Genomic DNA, 14,875 nt, shown 5'->3' with positions numbered 1-14,875 from the left:
TTTCGAGAAAAAGGGCGTTTCTTCGTCCCATGAGGGAGCCGTTGAGCAAAAGAGGATCGACCTGCTGTCTTAGTCGCTGATAGGCCTAAATATCAGATTCTTATCGATCACTTTATGTTGCAGGAGTAGAAAACACAACAACCCTTGACCATTTATCTTTACTGCGTTCCTGCGTATTATACCTTTTAACAGTCATGTAATTGGACTGCTTTATTTCACTTGCCTTTTACTGATTCGAAAACAGTGGCTATTATTCAAAACTTTACCAATGTAGGTACTACTACCATGTTTTTTTTTAAAAACCTTTATTGTGAAAATGTCAGTATACAAATACGGGCCTATAACCACTTGGGCCGGCCACGGAGCAAACTGGAAACGTAAACGTATATGATGAGGGAACATTTACACTGTAGAAGAACGTAAGGCGACCCATTAGATTGCAAGAACTAAGGTGTCTAACAATAGCGGAATCGGTGGATGTACATTTTATAATTAAAGTACAACAGGGCCAGTTACAATAAAATTATCTAGATATACATTTGCGGGCAAGTACCATGGGTGATGTTAATTCAAACTTTCAATAGTAATTTTGGGCGAGGCCGGGCAGGTCCAGGATATAGTCAAAATGTCTCCACCAACCAGCGGTCGGACCAGAACCATTTTCGGCAGTCCAAAAATGTTCCGTTAAATGACAACAGAAGAAATAGACAACAAGAACAATCAATCAAAAGAGGGGACGCTTTCGTGAATGGGGCCCATGCCCTAGTAGGCAAGTGTCCGAGTTCCAAGGTGTCCCAGAGCCATTTTAGTGGACCAGGCCCAAATCCAAAGAGCTGGCCGCCATTTTGAGAGTCTTGTTGCAGCCGGCTATCGCTGCACCACAAGAATAGCCGCAATTCAGCTAGATGGCGGGTGAGTCACTGTACCGCAAAAGCGGGTGGAACTCAGCTGAAAGGCGAGTGAAACGCTAAGGGGCACCCCACTGCAGATGAGGTGCCTCCACCTGGGGAGGAGGGAGAGGCCCGTTTGCGCTGCCTTCCCCCTCCCCCCGGGCACCCCACGCCGTCTTTCGGGGCAGCATTGTTGGATGGCCACACCAGTGAAACTTGCTGGACACCACCTCGGTGCCATCCGGATCTCGGCGCGTTCGAGTCACTGTACCGCAAGAGCGGGAGAAACTCAGCTGGACACGCCGTCTTTCGGCGCAGCATTGTAGGATGGCCACACCAGTGCGGGAACTTGCTGGACACCACCTCGGTGCCATCCGGATCTCGGCGCGGTGTGCTGCCTTCGGCGTACTGTAGCAGCAAGAGTGACCGCAACTCAGCTGGACACGCCGTCTTTCGGCGCAGCATTGTAGGATGGCCACACCAGTGCGGCAACTTGCTGGACACCACCTCGGTGCCATCCGGATCTCGGCGCGTTGTGCTGCCTTCGGCGTACTGTAGCAGCAAGTGCGGGCGCAACTCGGCTGGACGGCGTGTTAAACGCTAAGGGGCGCCGCACTGCAGATGAGGTGCCTCCACCTGGGGAGGCGGAAGAGGGCCGTTCGCGCTGCCTCCCCCCGGGCACCCCACGCCGTCTTTCGGCGCAGCATTGTAGGATGGCCACACCAGTGCAACTTGCTGGACACCACCTCGGTGCCATCCGGATCTCGGCGTGTTGTGCTGCCTTCGGCCTATTCGCACATCGGTCCGTTACTGACGCCGCCTCATGGGCCAACGGATTTTGTACGCTTTTTATAACCCAAAGCCGCATAACAGGTCATGTAACTTGTTTATAAAACTTTTCATTGGTTCATTTTACTTTTGGTTTCCTAATGATGGAAGGCTTGATCATATGACCTAAAAATAACCATTTTCATTGGATTAAAACATTTTTTTTTCCCAAACGATGAAAGACCCACCTTTTTTTTTCTCACTCGGCAATCAAAAAAGGTTCCGTTAGATGACAACAGAGGGGACAGGCAACAAGAACCATCACTCAAAAAAGGGGAGGGCAAGTTCTTCCCTACCGGGTCACGTTGGGGCTCCACCGGAACTACAGTGTTTCTGGATGTTTCAGACTGAAGCTGGTGTCAGCATGAGAGCACCACCATCTCGTAGCTCTGACGTGGCCATTCCGCAAGAAATCATGGCAGCCGCTCCCCACCGGAAGCCTGCGGGAGTCGGGGGCCCCCAAGACTTTTGTAGAATCTTCAAGGCTGAGGGGACGCTTTCGAGAATGGGGCCCAAGCCCTAGCAGACAAGCGTTCGAGTTCCAAGGTGTCCCAGGGCCATTTTAGTGGACCAGGCCAAAATCCAAAGAGCCGGCCGCCATTTTAAAAGTGCTGTGGCAGCCGCCTATTGCTGCACCGCAAGAGTGGGCGTAACTCAACTACATGGTGAGCGAGACGCTGTAGCCGCAAGAGCGGGCGGTAAACAGCTGAATGGCGGATGAGGCACAGTGTAGCAAAAGCGGGCGGAATGGCAACTGAAACGGTAAAAGGGGCGCCCCACTACAACAGACGAGCCTCCACCTGGGGAGGCCCATTCACGCCGCCTCCGTCCCCCCCCCCCCGGGGCGCCCCACGTTGTTTTTCGGAGCAGCATTGTAGGATGCCAAAACCGGTGCTGCAACTTACTGGACATCACCTGGGTGCCGTCCAGATCTCAGCGCGTTCTGCTGCCTTGGGACTATTAGCACAACAGACCGCTACTGACGAGGCACAGTGCAGCAAAAGCGGGCGTAAAACCGCTGAATGGCAAGTGAAACGCTAAAGGGGGACACCACTATAGCAGACGAGCCTCCACACCCTCTCCCCCCCCCCCCCCGGGGCGTCCCACGCCGTTTTTCGGAGCAGCATTGTAGGATACCAAAACCAGTGCGGCACCCAGGTGACATCACCTGGGTGCCGTCCAGAACTCAGCACGTTGTGCTGCCTTCGGACTATTCGCACAACAGACCGCTACTGACCATTGTTGCTTCTGTTTCAAAAATTTTTTTTTAACATGTTTACTGTTTTTGTTGCGTTGTATATTTTTTTAAGTTATTAAAGTGTTATAATCCTACTACTTTGTTGGAGTGCTATATATTTTTAATGTGACACATAATTGTGAAGACTTTGATGTACAAAAAGGCATCCCTGGAATCTTCCGCTTCAGGCTCGGTCCCATACACCCGCACAGTGAGAATCCCCTCCCCAATCACAATACAGGATGGTTATCAGATAGTAGGAACGCGTGTGGTGTGACGGATCTCATCGGTGGGGGCCTTGATCTACTGTAACTCCTTTGAAGAGGGGTGATTCTTTACAGTTGAGGCCATAAACTACATCCGCAGGGCTAGGTGATAGCCTGGGACCGGCCTGGACAATCAGACACAAAGGAAGAGGAATGTCAGAGGGTGCGGTAGTGAATAGGGTGAAAGGGTGGTGTCGGGCGGGCACAGGGTGTGATTCTCATGGATGTGCAGCGCAGATGGGGGAGGTTTAGGGCCCATGCATAAGACAGAGAGCGGGGGTGACCAGTGCGTGGGGGGAGATGCTTGCGAGGGTGGGGAGTCATGCTGAGTATCGGCGGCGTGCAGAGAGTGGGTCTGGTCAAGGCATTTAAAATGGCTGCCGTGCACGACAAAAGTGTGGCATTGAAAAAAGCAAGATGGCGCAGACAATGTTTATCAATACGAATTAATTTATAACAATTATTTTTAACAAAATATTTACTCGCAGTGTCAAAATGGCGGTCAACACTTCCTGATTTCCTTCGAATCGAACGTTAACAGACGTCACGCAGCAAAAAAAAAAAAAAAACGCTCACGCGCAGCCGCTGGAAGACAAGTATCAACATATATGAGCATCCTCAGTCACCCTCAGAAAACATAGGGGGTCAGGATACGTCTCCCGTACCCCCTTATACCCATTTCTCACATTGTTTTTCCTCCATCTTGTAATTTAATTAAATCGAAACACAAAATGGCGAATTCCCGTTTCGCGTCCCGGTTCACTACCCGGTTCGCGAACCGGAAAGCGCTTCTACCGCAAAAAATCAATATTTTTTTATTTGCCCCACGGGACCCTTTAATAACCCCAACATCATTCCTAGGGGGTCAAGAAGGGTCTACCTTGCCCCCTTTCATTAAATTCCCCCTTCGTTTTTCTCCTCCTCTTGTCTCTCGATCCTACCGAGAAACAAGATGGCGGCCGCTCCGGACTGTTTAGAATGTTGACAGACACCAGAGAGCCAATCAGCTTCGCTACGCAAAGTTCCGTTACGCGAAAAGTTCGCGAACCGGAGCGCTATCCGGGACGCTGTCACAGATATATCTGTTTTTTAAAACGTTAATTTCTCCAAATCCACTGGAGCACATATATTGAGACCCAGCAAAGGCACATCGGGCTAACAGTCCCTACAATTTTGCCAAGTTTCGTGCAAATCCATTCAGCCGTTCGAGCTAAAAGTGAGGCCAAACTCCCTATGGAAAACTCAATGTTAAAAACGCGTTTTGGGACCCCCCTTTTCTCTCGGCCCCCCCTTGACGAAACCCCCCCAAATTTTTAGGGGCTGCTCGGAAACAAAATGTGCCATTTTCCTGAAAAGTTCAGCCGCTTCCGTCCACAAACGCCAAAGTTATTAGACATAGAATTTTCAAAAGTCCCATAGAGAAAAAATCCTAAATATATATACCTACTGGCGACCGCCAGTAGGTAATATATATATATATATATATATATATATATATATATATATATATATATATATATATATATATATATATATATATATATATTACCTACTGGCGGTCGCCAGTAGGTAGTTATAGTTAGGATTTTTTTCAATGTTAAATCTGAAAATTCTATTTGGAATAACTTTGGCGCCGGTTGAGGAATCTGCCTGAAAATTTCCTCAAAATGGCCTCGCGGCGTTCCGGTCCTTCCCTGAAAGTTTGTGGGGGATTCGTCAAGCGGGGGCCGAGATAAAAGGGGGGTCCCAAAACGCGTTTTCCCCATGTTAATTTCCATAGGGCGGTCGTTTTCACTTTTAGCCCGAACGGCTGAATGGATTTCCACCAAACTTGGCAAAATTGTAGGGACTGGTAGCCCGATGTGCCTTTGCTATGTCTCAAGATATGTGCTCCAGTGGATTTTGAGTAATTAAGGTTCAAAAAAATATATATATCTATAGCCGCGCTCCGGTACGCGCACCGGTACGCGCACCGGGCGCTTACCGTGACTTGCGCGCTGAAAGCTGATTGGCTCTGGGATGTCTGTAAACATTCTAAACAGTCCGGAGCGGCCGCCATCTTGTGTCTCGGTAGGATCGAGACACGAGAGGTGGCCAAAACAAAGAGGGAAATGACCATAAGGGGGCAGAGTAGACCCCCCTTGACCCCCTAGGTTTGATGTGGGGGCCATAAAAGGGCCCCGCGGAGCAAAAAAAAAATAAAAAAAAATTTTGATTTTCGCGGGGTGAGCGCCCGGTACGCGCACCGGTACGCGCACCGGTAAGCGTACCGGGGAGTGTACCATGGGGAAAAAGAATGACAGTTTTAAAAGTAGCTGTTTAAAAAAAAAATGTTTTGTTGTTTTTTTTTATACATACACATACATATATATATAAATGCATATGCATATATATATATGCATATATGTGTATATGTGTGCGTGTAGAGAGAGGTAGAGGTGTAGAGGTAGAGAGGTAGCGGTAGAGAGGTAGAGATTAGTAGAGAGAGAAGAAGAGAGAGGTAGAGAGGTAGAGAGTAGAGAGTGAGTAATAGAGAGTAGAGAGTGAGTAGTAGAGAGTAGTAGAGAGCAGTAGAGAGAGTAGCAGAGAGTGAGTAGTAGAGAGTAGTAGAGTGAATAGTAGAGTGAGTAGTAGAGAGTAGTAGAGAGTGAGTAGTAGAGAGTGAGTAGTAGACAGTAGTAGAGAGTAAGTAGTAGAGTGAGTAGTAGAGAGCAGTAGAAAGTGAGTAGTAGAGAGTAGTAAAGAGTGAGTAGTAGAGAGTGAGGAGTAGAGAGTGAGTAGTAGAGAGTAGTAGAGAATGAGTAGCAGAGAGAATAGTAGTGAGTAGTAGAGAGTGAGTAGTAGAGTGAGTAGTAGAGACTAGTAGAGAGAGAGTAGTAGAGAGTGAGTAGTAGACAGTAGTAGAGAGTGAGAAGTAGAGAGTGAGTAGTAGAGAGTAGTAGTGAGTAGTAAAGAGTGAGTAGTAGAGAGAGTAATAGAGAGTGAGTAGTAGAGAGTAGTAGATAGTGAGTAGTAGGGAGTAGTGAGTAGCGAGTAGTAGGGAGTGAGTAGTAGAGAGAGAGTAGTAGAGTAGTAGAGAATGAGTAGTAGACAGTGAGTATTTGAGAGTAGTGGAGTAGGAGAGAGTAAGTAGTAGAGAGTAGTGGAGAATATTCCAAAGTTTGGCACAGCACCACTTTCACAATGAGTCCAATCAAATCATATCACTTAGAGTCCTTATTGAAGCGCTGAATCTTGGTGTATATTCAAATGCTTTCATTTTCCTTAAGTTTATGTACCACAGCCAGCCGAAAGGTTTCGTTCTGTACAACAGAACTTCTTCAGGGCGTTCTTATTTCCTTCAAGTTATGTCGGTATCCAGTTGTCATATAACTAGATATTTCTTCCAAATGTTAGACGAGACATAAGTATATTCTTATTCAAAGTGACTAGGTATCAATTTTACCCACACAATTCGGGCAGACTTGAGTAATTTATAGCATCCTCAAAGTCAGTCTTTCAAAAATTCCAAAGTATAGGACATGATAATCCAAATCCAAATGTTTCTCAAGAAAAGTAATTTACAATCGTTCGGAATATCGGTGTTTGGGCAGATATGATCCAGGGACCCCCAGTATGCAAGGGGAATTAGTCCCCCCTCTACAAACGCGCCAGTGGCCTGCATTGCAGAGAGGTGTAACAAGGGTGTGGCCTCATTACACTTCTCTGCAATGCAGCTCCCTCGCGCATACTGGAGGCTCCTGGTGGACCAGTTGACCCCAGGGACCCCCAGTATGCAAGGGGAATTAGTTCCCCCTCTGCAAACACGGCAGTGGGCTGCGTTGCAGAGAGGTGTAACAAGGGGCATAGTCTCATTACACCTCTGCAATGCAGCCCCTGGCGCATACTGGAGGTTCCAGGTGGGCTAATTGGCCCCCAGGGGCCCCCAGTATGCAAGGGGAATTAGTTCCCCCTCTTCAAACATGCACGGGGGCTGCGTTGCAGAGAGGTGTAAAAAGGGTTGTGGCTTCATTACACCTCTCTGCAATGCAGTCCCCTGGCGCATACTGGAGATTCCTGGTGGGCTTTCAGGTCTTATATAGTTAGGAATTAGCATTAAAAAAACCTTTGAAATTCACTGAAAAAACCATAGGTTTCACACCAGTTATAGTTAGGAATTAGCATTTAAAAAACCTTTGAAATTCACTGAAAAAACCATAGGTTTCACACCAGTTATAGCTAGGAATTAGCATTTAAAAAACCTATTAAATTCACTGACAAAACCATAGATTTCACACCATTTATAGTTAGCTGGACATTTTACTGACATAAAACCATTGAAATTCCCACGTTATAGTTAGTTGGACTCACTATAACTTGCGCGCCTGTAATGCACTGCTGATGACGTCACATATTACATCACTCATGACATGGTCAGTGACATCACTCATGACATCACTGATGACACCATCCTTGTGACAGAGTGACAGACCTAATCTCAGTGTAATGTAACGCTTGAAACACATATTCAAAAATAGAAACAAACATTTTCAAAAAAATGGAGATACCCAAACCAGTAACAACAACCAATTCAGTAATTCCACCATCTATATACACATCCACTCATTCACCAACAGTTCTATATAGTCACTCATATATATACTCACTCATCATATGTAGTGATACACCTATACATCCTGTTACACATCAGCAGTCATCCAAAAGTTACTCACACACATACTCACACATGCAAATAAACTATTGAACATCCATTTATTTGCATATACATTTATACACACACTACCACCTTACTTCTAAGGAAACTTACCCATACTTACTCTCTTAAACAATCACTTATAGAAACACATACTTATTTAAACAGGAACTCCTACAATCTCTCACTATATATATTATACTCACTTATATACATCAATACTCACATATACTAGATTAAAACATATGTCGTTACTAATGAAGACACTAGTGAGACAGTCATTCACTCACTAACACACACATATACACACTCATCCACCCATACAGTCCTGCACATATGCTGTCTTCAAAACACATACAAACAGTGAGTCAGTCACCAACCCCTGCAGCCACTTATACACAAAGAGAAACACTGATACAAACATTTAAATATTTAAACAATACTCGCTAATATATGTATTCACTAAGATACACGTAATAAGCCAGTTACCCAACCAATTTTTTAAAAAAAAACATCCATTTACACACTTATTTAAACATTTATTCTTCCATCGACCTTTACAAATACATATATAAAACAAATTTATTTTTCAGAAAGACACACATTCACTGGATGGTGTCATCAGTGATGTCATGAGTGATGTCACTGACCATGTCATGAGTGATGTAATATGTGACGTCATCAGCAGTGCATTACAGGCGCGCAAGTTATAGTGAGTCCAACTAACTATAACGTGGGAATTTCAATGGTTTTATGTCAGTAAAATTTCCAGCTAACTATAAATGGTGTGAAATCTATGGTTTTGTCAGTGAATTTAATAGGTTTTTTAAATGCTAATTCCTAGCTATAACTGGTGTGAAACCTATGGTTTTTTCAGTGAATATATATATATATATATATGTATATGTATATATATATTGTTTACCAATCCGATTCCCATATGATAAAAGGAAGGCACTGACTCCGTGAATTTAACTCAAGGAAAGTGTTTAATCCGACATGCTGCAAAGACGCGTTTCGGCGGAAGCCTCCGCCTTGCTCACTTACTCTGCTGTGAGTGACATTAGAATATATAGCATTTAACATGATGACACATCAAAATAGACCCTCTGTCATGATTGGCTATTCATTTCCATAGTTACCATGCGTCATGGTCCAAGCACATATAGACATAGACATAGAAGATTTGGTAGTTTCTGTGACATGTTAAATTTACCATGTTTAACCATACAGTAAAACATTGCAATAGATATACCAATTCAAACGGCTGAGAATAACCAGCGACCGTGAAGCCTTGAAAGTATTACTGCGTATTTCATACCGGTTGCAAAGAGAAATTTCAAAATAGTTAAATATATCGTAAATATATACGCACATCACATTTCTCCACAACTTTGCTATACAATTATTGTCATTGTATAGTTGGTAACATTCTCAGTCCTGATATGCTTAGCGCTTTTGCATGTCTTTGTATCATGCTCGGTCACAGCTTTCACAAAAAACACTATTATCGTGTTGAAACTACGAGAGCAAAGTTACAACGTAGCCCACAGAATATATATTTATGTAAAGTGTTAAGGGTAAATTGCCTATTGTTAGCAATTCTGTTTCACTACACATCGTCTCCAAGTGGAGTAGATTGCTCATACACCCGTAATAAACGCTGCTAATGTTAATTTCATGTACTTCTATGACCTTGGACAATATCAAACATAAAATTTAAACCAAACAATAAAGTTTCACAAACAATTTTTTGAGTGCAGAGTTGTATCATGGAATGGGTTTAAAAACGGGAAACGTTTTACACTAGGTTATAAATGTACAGTTAAGGCCTCGTCCGAGTTCAGTCCATTGGGAATTTTAGAATTTAACAAGATAATATATCTTGTTTCTAGACGTCTTAGGGATAGTCTACGGTTCCCTCCCCTTGGATTTTTAGGGACACTGTCTATAACATAATAGGAAATATGCTTGATATTCCCATCATGTTGTGTGTTTATATTTCTGGCCACTGGATAGGTTGGGTCATTATTAGTGATCGCACGCAGATGTCGGAGAATTCTGACGTGGGCTTGATGGATTGTGCTCCCAACATAGCGTTTACCACAACTGCAGACCAGAACATATACGGCATACTCGGTCTTACATGAGTATCCGCCTCTGATGATATAGGGTTTTCTTCTGGATGGCACAATCACCTCTTTCGTGTTTATGCCTTGTTTACAGGCTTTGCACTTAGTGCATTTTTTAAACCCTTTCTGAGGTGGCGGCCAAGTGGCGGGTTTTGTCAATGTTGGTGAGTTGCAAACTAATTGGCTACGCATTGATTTTGCCTTCCTGATTGTTATGGAGGGTCTGTTGCCCTTCAGATGTCCTATCACTGGGTCATTTTTTATCAGTGGCCAGTGCTTTTGTAAAATTCTCCTGACTTGGTTGTGGTACATGTTAAATCCAGTTATCATGCTAGGGATGTTCACTGCGGCCTTTATTGGTTTATCTTTACTCTCCAAATCCTTGGAAAATAACAGATCCTTCCTATTTTTGGTTTTGCATTTTTGTTCAGCTTTGGTTAGTGTTTGTGGTTTGTAACCCCTTTTGCTCAGTCTCTCAAGCAGGTCAGTTTTAGCCTTCTCTACGCCTGCTTCTGTGCTACAGTTGCGTGTCATGCGCAGGCATTCGGCATAGGGGATGGACTCTTTAAGTTTTGTAGGGTGGAAGCTAAGTGCATGAAGCACTGCATTACCTGCCGTTTCTTTTCTGTATGTCCTTGTCTGTATCTTATTATGCTCTACATAGAGCTCTATGTCTAGAAATTGGAGCATTTCTTTGCTAGTAGAGCATGTAAATTTTAGGTTAAGGCTATTTTCATTGAGATTTTTTGCAAAAGACTCTGCACTCTCGGTCGTCCCTCTCCATAGAATAAAGATGTCATCGATGTAGCGTTTATATAAATATACATTTTCAGACAAACTTTAACCATATTTGGTGGCTAATACCTGCTCCTCCCACCAGCCCATATGCAGATTCGCATAGCTGGAGGAGAAGCAAGTACCCATGGCCGAACACTGGAGTTGTTTATAGTGTAGTTTGTCAAACAAAAATGTATTATTGTTCAGACACCATTCCACCATCTGCAATAACATTAGGGAGTGTTGGTATAATGCTATGGGTCTCTTGTTTAAGTAGTGTTCCAAAGCTTTCAAAACATCAATATGACGGATGCCCGTATACAATGCTTGAACATCTAACGTCATGAACACATACTCATCATCCCAATTCAAGTCATACAAATGTTTGAGGAAATCCCCACTGTCCTGTATGTAGGCGGGTAGATCTTTTAAAAACGGTTGTAGAAAGGGGTCAACATAGGTGCTGGTATTCTCAAAAAGACCGCCAATAGCTGATATGATTGGTCTTCCAGGTGGTCGTGTTGGATTTTTATGAATTTTGGGTATCAGGTATAATTGCGGTGTAGTTGGGTAATCATTTTTCAAGAAATTAAATTCTGCTTTGCTTATTAAGCCCATATTCCTCCATTTGTATAATTCACCATGATACCTTTCTTGTATTCCAACTATTAGGTTGGGGCTCACTCTGCAATAGCATTCTTGATCCTGTAACTGAGTCATAGCTTCCTCATTGTACATTTTAAGTGGCCACAACACTATGTTTCCACCCTTATCTGACCAACGTACTACGATATCAGACCTGGCTTGTATTTTTGCAATCAGAGCACCATACTCTACTCTCCGGTTATGGTCTTTAGTGCAAAATTGTCTTGTGCTCAAAAGTGACAGTTCCTTTAAATCTTTTATCACATTTTCAGAAAAAAGGTCTAGCCCATCCTTTAGTAAAACTGGCATAAATACAGATTTTGGTTTAAACTGTGTTTCAGTAGTTTGATAGGCATTTAAATTGGCTAGATTGGCTATTTCACCAGGTGTCAGTTGGCTTAACAATTCCTCATATTCAAGGGCATTGAGATCTCCCAAAGTTACCATGTCCGCAATACTCAGAATATTAGCAATTTCTTGGCCGGGTTCTACCAAGTTCATTCCTTTGTTTGTACAATTAATGAAGTATTTTTGCAACTTAAGTTTTCATGTAAATTGGAACAAATCTATTCGGGTCTGAGTATAATCAAAATTTGTGGGTGTGTAATATGTTAATCCCAATGAAAGTATTTTAGTTTACCTTGGTGTCAGTTCAAGATCGGTTAGGTTGATAACCGTATTGTCTAGATTATTCTTTAATTCGTAATCCATTATCGTTTCTTGTTCTTTCTGTATTTTGGCTTGGTTTGTTTTGTGGCGCCGCCACCCCCAGCGTCTGTCCTTTCTTCTTCTGCTTTATGTTTTTTGTCTTGGATATATATATATATATATAACAACAATTAAACAATTTACACAATTATTAAAAAACAATTTAATAATGAAAATCATTTTTGTTTTATTTATTTATTACTTATTTAAGTTTCTATACCACACTTAAGTATAATTAAAATAAATACGTATAAAATCATTGACATAATTATTAATAAATTAAGAATTATTTATTAACTATTTATTTCTTAACTAACTTCCCACCCTATACCCCTACAAACACAACAGTCTGCAACTACTGCAAAATATAGCGATGTGTCATCCCTGTGATCGCAGGGATGACACCACCGAAAAGCTGTCAGTGGCAGTCTCTCCGCCATCTGAGACATGTTACCTGCCTGCCACATTACAGTGAGTGATGGGAATCCGTCCTCCTGAAAAGATTGCCTAGGTCTGTGTACTTTTCATTCTGAATATAGTCACTCACATTCCGTAAAGCCTAGTGTTGCTCTGAATTTGAATAGACCCATGGATACTTTAGTTGTGATATATAATTGGGAGTTAAAACTTTTATAAGTTTTCCTTAAAGCATTCAAAGCCATTTTCAGAACTGTTGATTATTTGTGTGGCCCTGACATGGTTATGTTTTCCTGTTACAAAAATGTTTTATTATATTTTTCAACACAATAATTTTTGCTACTTTATACTGCTTAAAGTTTAGCTTTTAAAGGGCTTTGGCCTATTTTAGTCAGATCATTTGGGACCCGCTTGTTCTTGATTTTTTGATCTCTTTAGTTTAGAGGTTGTCATTTATTTTACTATCTCTGGCATTGTTTCTTGTATCAGCCATGTGGATGTTAATCTCAAGTTCACTGGTGTCCAGCTGTGGTTGGAAGAGGCAGGAGAAGCAAGGCTGTGGATGGCTCTGACCCATCATTTTGTATGTTTTGGTTGTCACTATTTTAGAAAGGATGAAGGAATTAAATGTTGTTCTGACCAATTTATTGGAATCAAGGACTCTGCTTTCAGGATTCCTTCCTTGGTGAATATCAGACCAAGTTTTTATAGAAGTTGGTGAGAAGCACAGGTAAGTCACATCAAGTGACAATTGGTGGTTAGGGAGGAAGTGTTCCCAATACATGTCCCTGATGAACACATTCAAACCTAAACTTTTGTGTAACTTTACTGCTTTTTTGTACACAAAAGTAAACTTAGATGAAAAGTTTAACTTTACTAGTAGTAACATACCTTTGTGGAAACTGAAAAGCTACGCGTTAGGTCTAAGTTTATTTTGTGAATGCCAACAAGTAGTAAACTTACACAAAAATTAAGTTTATCTTTGTGAATCAGGACCTGGGTCTTTAGGTATGTATGATGTGTAGGAAACAAGCAATAATAGTAAATGTATCTCTCAATGATTACATTTCACAAAATATTCAGTCTGTTAACATTGACAAAGTTTTGGAAACTCTGAGAAATCCTACTCTTAAATGTACACAAAGATCTTGTTTCTTGTTTGTCTAGCAAACAACTAATTCCAGAAAGCAAAAGAGATGTCAGGATTTTTATGGTAGAAATGTAATGACACCTGTATTGCCTTATATATAGTTCATAAACCAGAGATTTGCTGCAGAGAAGTGTTTGATACAAAGTGAGGAGCCCAGGCCGAGGGAGCGGCCATATTGAAACCATTTATACATTTTTATAAAACTGGTTTGAAAATGATCATTGTCACTTTGCAAAACATGTGTCAGTCAACAAATAAAAACATGTTAATCATGTTGTATCTTTTTGCTTTCAGTGACGCATGGACTGAGAAGGAACACATGTTACAAAGAAAAGTCAAAAGAGTTCTCACACATGATGTGATGAACTGTAACCCACTGTCTCCTGTCATACATCCCCAGGCTGACTGTCTGCTCTTAGCACATTGTTTGGAGCACTTTGTGACAGACAAGAAGTCCTTCTGCGAAGCTCTGAAAAATGTCTCCTCATTGTTAAAGACCGGAGGAATTCTAATAATGTGTGCTTCCCTCGAAGCAACATTTTACATGTGCGGTGACTTCAAGTTTCCTATTCTCTGCATGGATGAGGGTTTTTTAAAGGATGCTCTCATAGGGGCTGATTATGTTATCAAGGAAGATTATATTTATCTTCGGAAAACAGAAAGCTTATACGATATAACAGATTATAAATATGTTATCACTATAAAAGCACTTAAAGAAAGAGAAATCTAGTATTTAAATAAAAAAGATATAAGTGCAAGGACACAAACTGGTAGAAAAGGGAACATCAAATTCCTTCTCTTCCCCTTTTTCCATAATGTCTTTGGTCCTTTCTAAAAATTATAGTCAGATGTTGGTAAAAAGTGTGCCACAAAGCTGAACATACAATGTTGAGTAGCAATAACGAGTAATTGATGCATACATGTGAGTAGTTGTTGTAGTAGTGAGTAGTTCATGCATAAATCCAGTCAATAAAGAGTGATGTCATCTACCACTTGTGCATTACTTTCTTGTTGTGATTTCCTGAATTTGAATATTTTGTTTTCAATTATAAAGACACAATCTAGGTCCTCATTCAGGCAACTGTAGCCATGACCCAGAGACCTTCCTTGACTATTGGCAATTTACAGGATA

At 42.0% G+C, this 14,875-nt stretch overlaps 1 pseudogene; it reads left to right on the top strand.

Moving 5' to 3' along the window:
- LOC147718310 (nicotinamide N-methyltransferase-like) overlaps positions 1–14,473 on the top strand; it is an 84,282-nt pseudogene extending 69,809 nt beyond the window's left edge.
- Positions 14,474–14,875: the final 402 nt, after the last annotated feature.

Source organism: Lissotriton vulgaris, chromosome 4_1 (assembly GCF_964263255.1).
Source record: "Lissotriton vulgaris chromosome 4_1, aLisVul1.2, whole genome shotgun sequence".
Taxonomy (NCBI): Eukaryota; Metazoa; Chordata; class Amphibia; order Caudata; family Salamandridae; genus Lissotriton; species Lissotriton vulgaris.
Note: the sequence above shows the minus strand (reverse complement) of the source record. Positions and strands in the feature narration are given on the sequence as shown.